Source organism: Passer montanus, unplaced genomic scaffold, assembly GCF_014805655.1.
Source record: "Passer montanus isolate IOZ18808 unplaced genomic scaffold, ASM1480565v1 scaffold37, whole genome shotgun sequence".
Classification (NCBI taxonomy): domain Eukaryota; kingdom Metazoa; phylum Chordata; class Aves; order Passeriformes; family Passeridae; genus Passer; species Passer montanus.
This window is the reverse complement of record NW_024368485.1, coordinates 8,101,106-8,117,770: the sequence shown is the minus strand read 5'-3', so window position 1 is coordinate 8,117,770 and position 16,665 is coordinate 8,101,106. Positions and strand designations below refer to the sequence as shown.

The 16,665-nt window shown below is 44.2% G+C and overlaps 1 protein-coding gene across 5 annotated transcripts in view; it reads right to left on the bottom strand.

The window, feature by feature from the left end:
- PLCB4 (phospholipase C beta 4) overlaps positions 1–16,577 on the bottom strand; it is a 186,450-nt gene extending 169,873 nt beyond the window's left edge. For 3 of the 5 annotated variants that reach the window (XM_039716991.1, XM_039716983.1, XM_039716988.1), the window contains exon 1: positions 16,517–16,538. The gene's annotated coding sequence lies outside the window, so the exon portion shown is untranslated. Of the gene's footprint in view, positions 1–9,317; positions 9,631–16,516 lie in introns of those variants that run through there. The other 2 variants (XM_039716986.1, XM_039716987.1) reach the window with 2 other exon arrangements.
- Positions 16,578–16,665: the final 88 nt, after the last annotated feature.

The following is a 16,665-nucleotide window of genomic DNA, read 5'->3' as shown; positions in this document are numbered from 1 at the left end:
ACTTCTGCAAGACTTTCCCACTGATGGACACTTGGTTACAGATAATCACCTCCCTCAGTTACCCAGAGTATAACTTTAGAATTCCAATAAGGACCTTTTGCCTCATTCTAATTAAAAGCAAAGTACAAGCACCCAATTTAGAAAAGACCATTAGAGACTTAATTTAAACATGACAATTTTAGTCTGTCAATATACTGAAATGATCATTACCTTCCAAACCTTCTCTCATTTTGTGCCGAAAAGCAGCTTCGACCACAGCTGATTAGTTAATTTTAGACACACAACTGTTAACATTTTTCAGACATGAATTGCCTGTATATCCCTAATCTAGATGTGTAGCTTCTAAAAAGGTCCTTTCTTTCTCTGTATTTTTCCCAGGATCTAGGAGTAAGGAAAAAACACCAAAGCAAGGCAAAAGAAGAGGCAAGCACACGAGGCAGGAGGCTAAGGTGAAGCACTCCCTGTCCCTCTGGCACTCGGTGGGGATGCGGTGTCAGCACCCTGCTCCCAGCAGCTCTGCAGGGCCTGGCGGCACAGCTCGCTCCTGGGAGGCTGCTGAGAAGCCCAGCTCCTTCCTGGCGTGGAGCCTTGCCAGGGACATCAGGCTGTTGCTGCTGACATGCTCCACACATAATTCGGTGGCTTCCTGCTCGAGGCATTACATAATTTGAGCCTCTGGCATATCTTGCTGGAACATTTCGTGTGCTCGCCCACAGGAGCAGCAGCATCTCCAGCTACCAGAGGCTCTGCACCTTTTGTGCACTGATTCTGGCCTGGGTGGCCCTGGCTGCAGGCACAGATGGCTGCAGATCCCAGTGAATACAAACTCGACAGTATGACTCCCAGAACAGACAAAAGAAGCAGGTAACCACACAGTTAAACACAATTAATGGCCACAGGAATAGCACGATGGAAATCACTTTAGAAACCACAGAATTCTGTCAAGGGCTGTTGCATTCAGCTTCACTGAGGCAGAAACTTATTAACCAAAGGGAGCACGCAGCCTCCTGCCAGTACCACACACACGCCACCCCACAAGCCCTAAATCTGCCTCCAGCCACGAAATCCTGAGTCGAGAGAGCTCTTGACTCGGGGTCAATGTGCATATAACTAAATTGAAGGGTACAATCACTCCTTGATGTTTGCTGAGCAAGACTCAGGGCCCTGCCCTCCCAAAACAGGCAGACTGTTTTCACAGGGATGTCAAGTGCTTGGAGCCCAGAGATTCCATTTCATGAAAAGCATATCAATTGATGATAAAGTACACGCTCCAAATGATGTGTAGATAATAGAATCTTGTAGACCTTTTTCTACAGAGAATGAGTTATATTTATATGATAAACCCCACGTAATTTAAGCCAAGCAATAAACAACAGCAGCATTTGTGCAATATAGCACAGTTATTACAAACTCCTATCAGTATGCAAATGTAATAGCACCAAGATACACAATCTGCAATTTGACTCAGAATTTCAGTGTGTCTTGGATGTAATTATATACTGTCCTACAGCTCCTGCAGGGAATTTTACCTATAGCTTAGGAAAGTTATTATTTATTCTTTGGTCTTTTTTCTTTTTTCTGGGGGAATTCTCAATTTTTAGTCACCTCTAGTAATTCTCTGGAACCAAAATCATCATGCTGCAGTTTAAAAGGTTTTCAATCTATGAAATTACTCAGTGCTGATGAAAGCATTAACAATCCAAGACTTCATTTACAGCATTACAAAGAATCCAGTCAATTATGGGTAAATGCTTTTACTCGGCTTGGGCCAGTGAAATTAATTATTATCATAAAAACCTGCACTCCAACCAAGAGTAAAGTTTAAGAGTGTCTCACCATATTGAAAGAGAACAGAAAGGAAGGAACAGGCCTGGACTCCAGCATGGAAGTGGGCAGCTAATGCAGGCCCTGGGGAACAGGCAGCAGGTGACGAGATGGGAAGAGGATGGATACTCCTTCCAGGCCAGCAAGCCAGCACTTTGTATCCCTAAGATAAAATCTGATGCCTCCAGGGAAAGCTCAGCATCATCACATAAATCCCAGTGCAGCCTAATAGTTCTCTTTGGGATGTACTCCGTGTTCCAGAAACTGGGAGGCTGCTCCTTGCCAACCTTCTCTCAAATGTAGGCCAGCAGCTCCGACGTGGCGTGTTGTGGTCTACGCTTCTCATCCCAATCCTCCACCACAGCAACAGGAAGGGATTAAGCAGCATTATTCTTCCCCCTGAATATTTACTGAGATAATTACATCCCATACTATAACACAAGATTATTTTGCACAGTACAAAATAACACAGCATGGGTCCATCATTTCATGGAAACCCTTGGTCCCATCACTCTTGGGACAGTACATGGCTGATCACGTTGGGCATGCTCCTCCAGGAAAGTTTAACAGCAAACTCTTCCAAATGTACCAAATAGATGCACTCAGCTTCTTCATGGAGTCCCTTTTTTGGCAATCATATTTTTAAAATTCTTTCATAAAGCATTATTAACGACTAAAGCCATCTGTGTTTCTAGAGATCGCTCCTTTCCATCCTTTCTTTCCTTCCTACTGGGCTGCACACTAAAGACTTTTTTATTTACAACCACTTTTATGCCAGCAGATGTTACACCACACAAAAGTGCTTTGCTGCAAGTTGAAGAAGAAAGTGGTGGGAAGAAGTTTACATAAGCAGACAGCATCAACAAAAGCAGGAGAGCCTGGCAAACCACAGGCCGCAGTCATTTAATTCACACAAATCTCTCTTCCCCCTTCTCACTCTGCTTTCCAATTTGTTTTAATTCCACAGGAGGATCTGACTGGCAGTCACTCCATAATGCATTGCAAGGTTGAAATGCCAGCAGCTTTTCTTGTCTTGACAAAATGTACAGAGCAGAAATTTAATTACAACTGGTTCAAACGCACTTTTGTTTTGCTTCTACCCACCTGGAACACGTAGCTGGTTTAAAGTAAACATGTTTAGTCACTGGATAATATGAAGTATAAAAGAAAAGTTACAATGTAATAAACAGAGATACATTTAAAAACAATTTTGATTTCTTATCGCTGAACCTGGCTGCAACCAGCAAGCTGAAAGTGGCATTACTGTGATGGAAATAGCGTGGTATTTCAATGCAAGAAAGTAAACATATTCTCCCAGACTCCAGCACAGCAGTTGAAATCCACCCAAGAAAACCATTTGCATTATCGGTGTGCATTATTCTGCCCTAACGTTTTGACACTGAGTTTAAACATTAAGCTGGGAGTACAATGCCTCTTTTTCAAACTAATGCAATTTCTTGGGGCAAAATCTGATATGGCCAGCCAGATTTCCTGAGTGCTAGTTTCTCCTAAGGAAAAAAAAAAAAAAGAAAAAAAAAAGAGACATCAGTTTAATTTTGATTTGTCCAGTAACCAGATCAAAGCGTTGCAGTTCTGCAGAGGAGGTTTACAAAGCCTCATTGTGCAAACATCCTGGGCCTGATGCTGCCAGCTGCACTGAAGCAAATCTCATCTGATGGCAGCCAGTGCGCTACACTGTCCAATGCAAAAATTTACACTTTAAAGGAAGTCAAAATCTTTGAAGTTCCACTTGATCAAAAACTACTGAAACATGCAGCTTGAATTTTTAGGCTGATCTTAAACACATGTAGCTGGAAATGTTTCCCACTTCTACTCTGTTGCTTATATACCAAAAACTGTGTTCAGCTCTAGGCTCCTCCTACTCCAGTGCAATAAATTCTTTGGGTGAAGGAGCATTTTTGACAAATATGTACAACGCCTAAAAGAGAGATTCCAGAACCACAATTAGATCACTGAGAACTGCAAGACTGCAAAGTGTAAATAATTTTTAGCATAGCTGGAACATCTTTCTAGATCTATGCTTTGTAAGACTGCAATTTCTGCCCAGCCCCTTCTACTTCTCATCCAACTGAGCAGTTGAGCTTGTTCAGGGTTTGCTGTCTGCTGCCTTTCACAGAACACAAAGAAAAAGGGAGGAAACAGAAATGACACAACACATATAAATTAGTTTTAAAATGTTCAATGGTAGGCCTGATGTCCACAGCTACTTTGATTCTTTGTAAATGAAAATTCATTTTTATACATACGTATATGGTTTTCACTTGCGCGTTCCTTTATTGCCAAAGCAATAAAAAAAAAAGGTGTTCCTGAGTTATGTTCTGACTTAAAAGATTTACACAGGGAATCCTCAAACTAAGAAACAACACCAAGAAGAACATTGTCATTTCTGCTGCAAGACTGCTGTCAAGCAAAAAGACTGCTTGACAAATGTCCTGTAACAGACTGTGCTTCTAAAACTGAAACTTTGCTCTTTCTGGGCTACAAATCAAAACTGGATCTGTTGCATAACAAAGGAATTAAAGATGATGGCCTGTAACACTGCGTGGCACGTGAGTGTGAGCAGTGTCAGCCATGCCTTGCTCCATACATCACCCTGCACCCCTGGGAGCTGCACTGCTAGAGCATGGCCATGTCCCTGATCTGCTACAGCTTGATTTCCAAGTCAAGGTCAAGAAGTAATTTACCAGGATCCCTGTAGCTAACACACATGGGCTGCAGGCTGTGGGGAAGTCATCTCGCCAGGTGAGAAAAGGTCTCAACAACTGGAATGTAAAGAGATGAAATAGTCTGAAAGCTGCTTTATACCCTTAGATACTTCAGCATGCTGGACTGAACAGCATGGATGCCATTTCTTTTTAACCTGCATATGTCTATTCTGTATAGATATCCTAAGTGAAAACTGTTTTGCAGTGTATTCTCTCATCTGTAAGGTATCAGCAAATGGGCATCAAGCAGGTTAAATAAAATTAACACAGAATGCATTGGAATAAATGCCATAAAATAAATAATGCAAGGATAGTCCCTGCCCCAGAAACCTTGCAATTTAGGCCATGAACAAAGAATCCTTAAGGGATCATACCAAACCTACCTCACATTCCTGAGCTGACATTTACATTATGCTGTACTTCAGTTCATTCTTTCAGGGCTGGAGCTATGCTCTTGTTCTGAAGTGCAGTGCTGAAATCTGCTCTGGATCTCTTAGTTCACAAGACAGTGACCGTTCTTGTCAGGCATTATCATGACATTTAAGATAGATATTGAAAAATACCTATCAGAACACTGTGGGTGAGGGTGTGTGTCGTACTGTATTTAACCCAAGTCTTGCTTGAGAACAAAGAAATCTAATTTTTGAAGTGTGACCAGCTATGCCCATACCCAAAAGACAGGAGGGGAGTAAGGGGACAGGGTGGTGGAATTACCAAAACAATACCAAGCAGCAAGCAGCTTTCTGTCTGGGCCCCTCTCCTCCTGTGTCAGGAAGGGTACCTGTCCTAACCCAGGAGTGCCACTGTTCCTCCCACAGGATCAAAAGTGCCCTCACTGCCACTCCTTGCTTGGCTGAAATCGAGCTAAAAATTCATTCTGAAATTATATCAGTCTCAACGTGGCCATCTAAAAGCCCACCAGTACCTCTCCATCCTTAAAAAGGGAATGCTTTGGCATCTGATCTGACAAACTGGAAGGCTAGAGCCAGCTTTGTGGATGTACACTTTGCTTTGGAAGGATAAACGGAGCCCCACCGGATGTGTAGACCACAGGGAACAAATAAAGTTCTGAAATTAAGGTCCCAAATGAACTGTTTCACCTGCAAAAACTACAGACCGATTTACTCAATCTCCAGCTCTGGAGGGCTGGGTTTGTGCTCTTGCAGTGTGCTGTACTCAGGTCAGTTTTTTCCTCATACATGGCAAATCCCCCTGCCAAGACCTGACACTATTTGGATTCTCATTACCTTTCTTTTGTTAGGTCAAATTTCAAGATTAAAAAAAAGAACAAAACAAAACCACACATGCCAAACAATAAAAGAGAAGCCATTATCTATCAGACAGAAGAGCTTTTTTCCCATTACTTTCCCTTTGAAAGGAGCAAGGAATGAAGCACTGAGTGGACAAACACCATTTCGGCCTGTGAATCATCCCCGATAAAACTGCAGATGCACAAACCCAGTCACAACAGTGCCACAGTAAGAGAGATCAGATAAATTTCAATAACCATCCAAAGGCCCCTTGGATGAGGCAGGATGATTTGGAATTGAATTTTGAAATGCAAGGCTCAAACGGACTCAGGTTACTCGCTTGCACACCCACGCTCTGCCAATAGACAGTGCTGAAAAGGAAGAGCCAAATCTTGTTAAAATTATGTTTCAGTCACTAAGAGAAGTGCTAATCACCAGCTGGACTGAAGACCACTGAGATAAGCAAAACATTCCCTGCCACAGCCCTTTAGACAACATTTGGTAATTTCTAAAACCCAAGATGTGATGATAGCAGGAAGAGATGGAAGGAAGAAAAGGATTAATCCACTTTCAGTCATGTTTAAATAAACCTTCCTTTAAATGAGTTAAAATTAACGGAGAAGCATTATCTTTTTATCAATTTCTACAAAAAGAAAGGCAACCAGGAATTTATTTGTGTAATTAATGTGATATTCATGTGTACTGAAGCACTTTTTAATTGAAACTGTAAGTTGGCTTTTCAGTAACTGAAGGATCAGGTAATGGCTTATGAAATCAAGAAATATCACCAGAAAAGTGGTTATATTTTAAATTACCAGCCACTTTTTAAGGAAGAGATGTAGCGCACCTGAAAAAAACACCATAAGTCCACAATTTTGAAATGTTTACATATATAGTTTTATAGCTCCTAAAAAGAAAAGCAAAAAACAAACACAAAACCAACACCTTACTCTGATAATTACTTCCACTAATGCTTTGAAGAAATGCTTCCACAGATCTTCCAAATGAACCAGGTGAAGCAACACCTTCAATATCCAAGTTTTGGTGAACATTTCTAATTGTTCATGAAGGTCTCCATGAGCATTTGAACGCTGCTGAAGGCTCAGGCTACTCTTTGAGCTGTATCCTGTGCTGAGGGAGCAGAACTCCCTGCCAGGGGGCTGTAACCAGGTGAGGTCAGGCTCCTCTCCCCAAAAAGCAGTGGCAGGACAGGGGGACAAGGTGTCAGGCTGCTGCAGGGGAGGTTTGGGTTGCTTGGGCACTGCAGTGGGCTGCCCAGGGCACGGCAGGGTCACCATCCCTGCAGGTGCTCAGGGAAAGCCTGGATTTCATCTCAGTGCCGTGGTGATGTTGGATCACAGATTGGATTCAATGATTTCAGAGGCTTTTTCCAACCAACCTGATTCTGTGAAAATCAAATAATTCAAAAACTAAACCCCCAAAAAGATTAGGAAAAATAACTTGTAGTATTATTGTCTTCTGTAAAGAAAGCAATTGCACTTAAAAGCAAGCATGAAAATACCCAGCAAACATTCTGACACTAAACTGCAGTGGGATGGAGCCAATTCCTTACAACCAAATAATGTAACTCTTAACACAGCAATGCAATTTCCTCTGCCATTTCTACCTGTGAGGATCAAAATCTGTTTTCCAGCTTTCAAAACCTCAAAGCACCGCCACATTGCTCAGCACCTGAATCATGGAAAACCACTCATAGAATCAATCATTTGATGATTCAAAATTACCTGAAAAACTGTATGTTTTTCCACATAATTTCAGATCAGTTCAATTGATGTTTTTAACGTGTCAGATATCTGAGAGCTGCACTTAGATCTTTGTTTTCACAATATTATTATTAATTCGCTCTGCTGTGGGGAGGGGAGGTGGTTATTCCAGATTAAAGTGAGCAGTGTCTTTTCAAGGGTAAATTAAAAATTAAAGCAGGATGAGATCAGGGAAGATTACCAGGCACTGTTTATAAACTGAGCATAACTAAATCAAAGATACATAAATCAGAGCATGCATTTCTTGGCAGATTGAATCAGTTTTGAGAACTGAAGTGCCACAGACTTCATTTAAAAAAGAATCTCCATCAATAAAGCTCCCTTTTTTTTCAGAAGCAACCTATTTCATGCCAATTCACAGCTACTCCTGTAAAGTATTGCTTTCACCTCAAATACAAGAAGCATTTACAAAATAAATGCATGTGTTTGTGTAGGAAAGAATTACTGCAAACATATACTTTTGATTTCCCTACATCTGGAAATGCAGTTAGGTTACATGAGGCTTTTAGTTCACCACAGGAAAGCTGTAAGAAACCAACACACAGGAATCCACATAAAACAAACAAAAATCATTACAAATAAGAACAACAACTTTTTTTAAAGAATGTTAAGAACGTTTAAGAGTGTTTTTGAAGTCTTAAAAAAAGAGCAAAAACTCCAAAACAACGTCCCCCAAAATCCTGAATAAATCAACTGGTAGACTGTCACTGTAGCCAAAACCCAACAGATTATCTTTTTTTCTGAGACTGCAATCTCAGAAAAAAGATTTAGCACTGAAAATGAAGAAGCAGCAGAGAATATGAATTTTTTTACATGATTTAGACTACCAGATAAAGTCTAAGCAAGCTGTGATTCTTCTATCCACACAGGGACCACAACTCTGCAGTACAAACTTCATCAGTAAGAATTCTTCCAGACGAACTCAACCAGACCAGCAGAGCTGATTTATCCCTTCTACACCCAGCAAACAAACATGCAAGAGGAACAACACCCAGCTCTTCCCCACAGCAATGCTCACCCAGCTCTCCGGAGAGATAAAAGCAAAAGGCAGAGCACTGATCCCGCTGTTACCCCTTCCTACCCCTCCAAGGTCTGTGCATCTTTGCTCCCTGCTGGATCCAAGCAGGAGCACCAGCAGCAGCTGGGGTCACAGCAGTGCCTCTGGAGGTTCTCTCTCCCAAGGACACAACCTGTACATGCATCCACAAAAACACTCCTGCGGGTTACAGAGCCCACCAGCACCTCACCAACTCATTATCTCTCCCAGCTAGGCACCACATGCTTCCCTCCAAGGTGTCATTCTTCATTAATCCCACAAGGAAGAGATGGGATTACTCCCATAAAAACAGTGCAAATAGTTCTGTTACCTGATGCAAAGCCTAATTTAAGACATTTTCTTGTATAAAGACACACAGATGAAATGGCACACCAACTATTTTTATATGGCTCCTCTAGATAAGCTCATGCTCGCATTAGGATATCTCAAAGGAGACCATTTTATCAACATCTGCTTACCAGGCTTGGCACATTTGCCAATTCCAGCACCTTCTCAGTTTGTAAAGAAAAACAAACCAAAAAATAAAGGCATGCAGAGCCAAACATACACAATACTTTAGGACGCATCCAAGTAGGCAGGAGCCTCCTTGAGAAAAGCAAAACTGTACCAGTGACATGTGAATGCAGAAAAGCAGCAACCTGTACTACTAAAAAAACTTTGCCCAGTTTGTCCTCACCTGGGCCAAGGTCTTCTCAGAAGTTATTTCTCTTCCCAGCCATCTGGTACAGTCACAGGTCATCAAAAAGCTACTCTGTATTTCATAGCCAAAACCGAGAGCATCAGCAAAAAGAACAGCCAGACTCTGCTACATACTGCCAGGTTTGAAGGGCTTGGGGAAGAAGGAAATGAGTCTCCGTATCAGCTCAGTCGCAGCAGAGTCCAGGAGCTCCCAGAGCGGGGGCTGCTGCTGCAGCCCGGCCCGGAGGAGCGGAGGAGAGCCGGGGTGCCCGAGCCGCAGCTGGGCTCCTGCCGCCCGGGCTGCCCGATTTGAGCCTCCGCTGCTCTCCCAGGCCACACCGCTCCCGCCCAAGCCCCCTCCTCCTCCTCCAGCCCGGGGATTCTCCAATCAAAGCAGATGAGCGCATCATGTGAGGGACGGCAGCCACGCTGAGGGGGATTTCCGAGAGCTCCGCCGCACCTGCAGCATCGCGGACACAGGAGATCGCCAGGGCGAGAAGGACAAGGCAGGCAGGGGTGCCAAAGCCCCCACGTTACCTGCAGCTCACGGCCCCCGTGGCACACTGCAGCGCCTCATTTGCAATCTGCTCTGATACACCTGCAACCACATCCCATCTTCCTTGTCATTTACTGTGTGACCACTATTCCTAGCGCGTTTTGCTAGGGAAGCAATACACAAATAACACAGGCTGAAAGACCAGAAAGCAATAATTACTCGGTCTCTTCTTTGCTGATGTCAGACACGCAGTACAGCTCTCCAAATCCACCAGAGCACCCAATTAATCTGCACTAATCCTCAAGAACTATATCTGAAAAACAAGTAGTAAAATCAAATCATCCAACAGCCTCTGCCTTGCAGTCACCACACCATGCTACCCGACCTCTCCTTTAACACATCTGAGCTTCCTTCTCATCCCTGCAAACAAACCTACCGAGAATTCATCAGCCTCTCTCCCTGCCTTCTTCAGAAATGCTTTTCTTTCCACGATCACGATCCTTCATAGAAAAAATTATACCAATTCTGTTGGGTTCAACAGATCACGCTAGCCTTGCCAAAGAAACCAGTCCATGGCTCAGTTTCCTACTTCCCAATAAGGCATTCATATCCCATTTCAACACACACTTCACCGAGAGGAATCCTGCAGGAATTATCCTAATTTGTGTGTTTCAAAACAAGCAGGCTCTCACTGCAGCTATCAATCCCTCTCTTCCCTCTGTTTCCTTCAGGCAGTGGAGCAGCAGTCTGATGGCAGAGATGGAGTCAAGCACGCTGGATCCAGCACAGCCTCGGCTCAGAGGAGAGAGCAGAGCATCTGGGCGTGCAACAAGTGCAGCACATGCAGCAACATCCACAGTGGACATCCCCAGAAAAGAAAACCAAAGGGCAAGTGTGGGAGGCATGGCAGTTTTAGGCATGGGAAATAAATATGTTCAAGGAGTAGAAACACCTGCAGAGTTTTGGAATGGTCTACAAGATCAAGGAGGGAAAAATGCCACTTTGGTATGAGAAGTTCTTTCATCCGACCTAACTTGTTCAAGACCAGAGCCTACATCTCAGAGAGCTCCCTTATTACTTGTTATTTTCCACATCATCACTGTTCACAGGATCAGGGACACTCCAGATCATTGGAATCCAAGAGATGCTCCTTATTAACCTTTCAAGTCCTTCTTCTCTTTTGCCCCCTTTATTAGTCACTGACCTCCTGGCTGATTACTTCCAGTCTGCAGGAACGTGTGTGCTCAGGCTGAATGTAGAAATTGTTAGAAAGGGAAATTTATCTGTAACTTCAAGAATAAAGAGCCTGCTCTTTAATACCTTTTTCATACCCATTTCCTCCTTACTAAAGTGCTCCCAAAATTTCTGTAGCTGAATATATATCCCCTCTTGGCTGGCATATTGCTAGACCAACTGCAGACATAAATTACTTCTATCTAACTATTTGATAGCTCGATGACATTTGTAAATTTTTTATCTTCATAATTTCAGATGGTGCTGCACATAAAAACAACAGAATACAAACACCAAGTCCAGATTAAGACTTTTCAAGTACATGGTCTATTGATACAACATCTGAGAAGGAACAATGTAGAGGATTTAATTTGAACAGTCCTCTTAAATCCAGTTTCTGTAATGTTACACATCTGCTCAAGGTCTTCTAGGTTGCAAGGTTGGCTCACAAAGGAAGTTACAATTTGAGAGACACAAAGTCAACAGAGACAGTTTCTTCAGAATGGAGAGGGCAAAGGCACTTTGTTACTTCAGCAACACCAACTTCAACCAGTCTGCAGACAGCCCTTACAACAGAGCACATTCCAAACAGGCTGTCCCACCTCATTTGCCAAAGCTCCCAGTCACTGTTACTGGGGAAAGAACGGGCTCTTGTTCTGAGGGAAGATCAAACAAGGGACTCAGCTCTCCGGAAGCAGGGCTTCATGGTGGTACAGTTATACATCCCATACAGAATGGAAAGCAAGGCCCTAATTTTGGATGTACGACAGCTGCCAACCAACCTTAACCTGCACTTTGGTCCCTGGCTATTGCAGACAGAAAGGTGAGAGACACACTATGAGGAATTAGGAACACCTACGGGTTATAGAATAGATTTTTTACCAGGCAGCGAGGAGCAAATGCATAAAGTCAGATTATGGATTCACCTGCAAGGTGCTCATGAGACAGGGGAGGACAAGGGATGCTCCATGCTGTACCCAGGGTCTGTCTGTCCCATGACCAGCTATGAGCCACAGGTGGGACAGGATCACGACCGAGCTTAACAACAGTGACTGGCAATGGAGAAGAACAGGAAACCACAAAGAAATCCAAGCAACAGCCCCATCTGCCACAGAAACTACACGGTGCAAAAGGCAAGTGGCTTTAAAAGCTGGATACCTTGTACTTCTCCCTTTTCAGGGGCAGATACACCACATTAACCCAACCTTTCAGTGACACCGCACTGCTCTCCAGGAACAGGCTCTCTCCCACAGGAAGACTGACTAGTGCCTCTAAGAACTCTAAAGGTGAAATGAAACATATAATCACCCACAAATACCATTTATCCAAAACTAGTAACAAGGGAAACAGGCTACTATGACTTCATATTAGGCTAGGAGGCTCTTCAGGGAGAGGAAGACGGAGGTTTTGTCTCATTCTTCTCCAAAAATCAACATTCTTTTGCTGTTGCACAGGTACAACTTTAACAAGTACTTTTTTCATGGCTGAAATGCAGAATGGCTTGTAAGGCAGATGGACCACAGCACTTCACTACCTCGCACCAGCTGATGTTGGTCCTCACAAGGAGAGGATGCAAGCATTGATTTCCTCCAAGACCCCTGCAGGGAAGACATCAGCAGCCCATCACCCAGAAGTCTGCTGGAGAGGAACCTCTACAGCCAGAGCTGAGCTGCACCATCTATTTCTGTGACTCCAGAAGCTGCCTGGGAGCGTCGTGCCCTGAAAACTGCAGATTCCCAGCATCAGCACCCCAAAGACAGCGGTGGAAGGGCTGCTCTGACGTTACTTCCCGTTTGTGGCACCCTGTTCCAGGCACTCAGATACTTCAGCACGTCCTTCTGGAACAAGGAACTTACTACTAGGCCTAATGAATTCATTCCAGAATGGCCGGGAATCTGTCTTCTTCCACAGTTTCACAAGCCTCTTTAGCCATATTTACTAAACTTCCATAAGATGGGTGAGGACCATCAAGATAAGATTTTCATAATTTACTGTTCACAGGGCACGATATAAGCAAAGCAGGACGGCCAATGCCAAAGCACAGTACCTTTGGTATTTATACCACTGATATCCCACATATTCTAACCCTCTACAGGTCAGCTCTTTGGAATACAAAGTCCAACAATCACATTATTTTTCTGCAGAACAAAAAGGACCACAAAAGCTGCACCCAGAAAGTCCTGCCGAATAAAATTCATCTGAGCCTTTGATGCGTGCACACAGGTAATTCTGATGTGGTGCTACACATGAATCTTTCATAAGAATAAGATGTCCTAAATAATATCATCAAAAAACTTTTGAAGAGTTAACAGGCTGGATCATAAACACCTCCACTGTGTGCAACCTCTCCAGACATCAAAGAGTCTTCCCCAAACCAGATGCATTACATATCTTGCAAAATTAGTAAATGTACTCAAGCCATCAATTTTGCAATTTTTGAAGTAGCACAATGCATCTATTTATTAGAGAATGGAACTAAGCCCAGGCTGCTGATTAGCCATCCTACAAATAATGCTTATGCAACCCTTTGTAATGATTTCCACTAACAACCAACCAGAGATTTTATGGCTTGGAAAATTTCACTTCTAAACCAATTTACAACACTTCCCAAAATCTAATGGGACAGATGATTGAAACTACGGAGGAAACCAGCCTTCTCCGAAATCAATGAGGTACAATTTTCGTAAGCAGTCTCTCTTAGGTAAGATGCCTGCATTAAGTTTTGGTTCTCATTTCTAAAATTCTCATAAGTACTCCTCCGTCCCTTCCTCTAGAAAAGGGATTGATTCAATTTTAAGGAAAATATTAAAACAGCAGTTTCAGACTTCAGTCTCTGGCAAATTACAAAGAGGAAGGAATAGCAATTGAACTGTTAAAACCACCAGGGAAAGTAAACCACCAAACAATTCGAAAAGCCCACAAAAAAGACAAGATAAAAAATGAAACAGAAATACAAAACAAGTCATCTTGGTAAGCACAAAACTGATATCCCTACAAGCTTTCAACGCAGCGTACCTAAGCCTGGTGAAAATGAAGCCATCAGTTCCTACACAGCTGTAACAAATACTTGACAGACTTCCAGCACAGCCCCAAGTCCACCATCACAGCCAGATATTACTGGAACAAATGCCCAAAGTCTGCAACACAAGTCAGCAGCGTACATCAAGCCCAAACAACTCGCCGTTGTTTTTGAAAAGGTGAAAACAACACAATATTTTGTGTGAAGCATAACAAAGAAGTATTTCCTCTGTCAGTAAGGGAAATTCAAATGACTTCTCTTCCCTGCCCCTTTTGGTCTTTCTTCCCCTTCAAGGTTCTGTCTTCCCTGCATTCTAAGAAAAAGCAGAGAGTGTAGGTTATGCATAAATTCATGACAGAAAACACTATTTTAGAACAAAGCTCCTGTGCGTGGGTGCATGTCTTTAAAATAAAAGGCATTGTTACTCTCCCAAGTGCATATCCACAGCCAGCAATCAAGTCAGATCCTCACATTTTATTTTGACAGCCACGCAGTGATATTTTCACCAGGGGTTTGACTTTCCTATCAATACCTGGTTTTCAGCGATATCATCAAGAGATGAATCAAAACTGACACGTGAAGGCACACTGGTATTAATGGCTGTGGAAGAGAACTCTCATCCTAGAGCTCTCAACTTAGCTACTTCACAAAGTTACCAGTTGCAGGGAGGAATAAATCTGTTCTCAACTCGTATTTAGGAACTGTCTCTGCACAATACAAAATTGCTTGGCTGCATATAACAGTAATTATTTTGCAGTTCACGGCACTATTAGGTACCCCTGATCTGCCGAAAGCCTGCAATACTGTGGCCATAACACTTCCAGAAGCTGGAAGGGTTGCAGTTCACGGCACTATTAGGTACCCCTGATCTGCCGAAAGCCTGCAAGTACTGTGGCCATACTTCCTTCCAGAAGCTGGAAGGAAACTGAGCTGAAGGGAGGAGTGCCAGCCTGCTGACCCTGCTCAGGTAAGCTCCAGAACACAGCCCTGAGCACAAACGCGTTATGGAGGGATCTGCTCCATCCCCTGCAGGATCCCAAACGCGACCTTCTCCCCGGGACCCTCGTTAACACCATCATTAAACTGAAAATTCCAGTGGTGCAACAGCAAACACAACATTATTTACGTATCAATAGAGGATGATGCACACTTTACTGAAGATTTACACTGTGTAAGGCTTTGTGTCAAATCCACCTTTCCCACAGACGCATCCCCGTGGACACTCTAACATTATATAAACTCCCCCTGAGATAATGATTATTCTATAACTTTCCAAAATCATCCCCCTTGGGGAAAGTATTACCTAACAAACACTCATTAAATACCTCACAAGTGCACTAGATCCCTGGGTTTCTACTAGATGCTAGCATAAAATAATATTTGCACTTTATTTTGAGATATTAAAAAAAAAGAAGACCAGGCTGGATAACTGTAACTGGAAAGGATAAACAGGATTAAGTAACAGGTGTCTGACTGCACATAATTCAAAGTCGTGCATGGAATACAGTGCACAGCCTTGGAATGGCTATGGAATGGAAATGGAAACATTGCATTTTGCACCTTGCTTTGAAAATCACCAGTATGTGAATTACAAATGTCTTGTAAATTACAGCCACGCAGACAGAGGCAACAGGAGCACTTGTATCCCCAGAGACCTTCGGATATATACGAAAGAAAACAAACAATCTTCAAACGTAAGCCTGCGGGGGAAAAAAAAAGGGGGGGAAAAAGGAAACAAAAAAAGGGAAAAAAGGAAGGAAAAAACCCCACTGCAACAAAGTTCTACTTAACTACACAGAAACATTTGTCACACCGCCCAGCACTGACAAAATCCGGATACACTCAGAAAGTACAGCGGCGAGGATGAGGGGAGGACTCGGGCTGCCAGCGCACACACTGAGGGACCCGCACAGGGACAGACACACGGAGGGACAGACCCACGGAGGGACACGCGTGAACCCGACACGCGTGTGTGCACAGCCCTGCATGCGTGTCGCACACAGGCGTGCATGGCATGCAGACACACCTATGTGGCACGCACCCATGTACCACAGCCCCACACGGCCACAGAGCCTTGCAGGGGACAGCCCCACGCGCCCGTGGCAGCCCCACAGGTTTATGGCAGCCCCACAGGGTCTGTGGCAGCCCCACAGGTTCATGGCAGCCCCACAGGTTTATGGCAGCCCCACAGGTTTATAACAGCCCCACAGGTTTATGGCAACCCCACAGGTTTATAACAGCCCCACACGCCCGTGGCAGCCCCACAGGGTCCGTGGCAGCCCCACGCGCTCGCGCCCCTCCCTCGCGGCCGGGGGAGCCCAAGGTTACGGCCCGGCGCGGGGGGGGCCCGGGCAGCGCCGCTCCCCGCCAAGGGCGCGAAGCCGCGGACACATCCGCGGCCGCCCCCCGTGCCCCCCGCCTCTGTGGTGGCCGCTCCCGCCGCCCTCACCTCAAGCGCCGCGGCTGCTTCCTCCTCCTCCTCCTCCTCACGCCGTGCCAGGGTCTGTGTGTGTCTGTGTGTGTGCGACCCGCCCGCCCCACAGCGGCGGCGGCTCCTCCTTCCCCCCTCCCTTCCCTTCCCCTCCCTCCTCCCCCGCC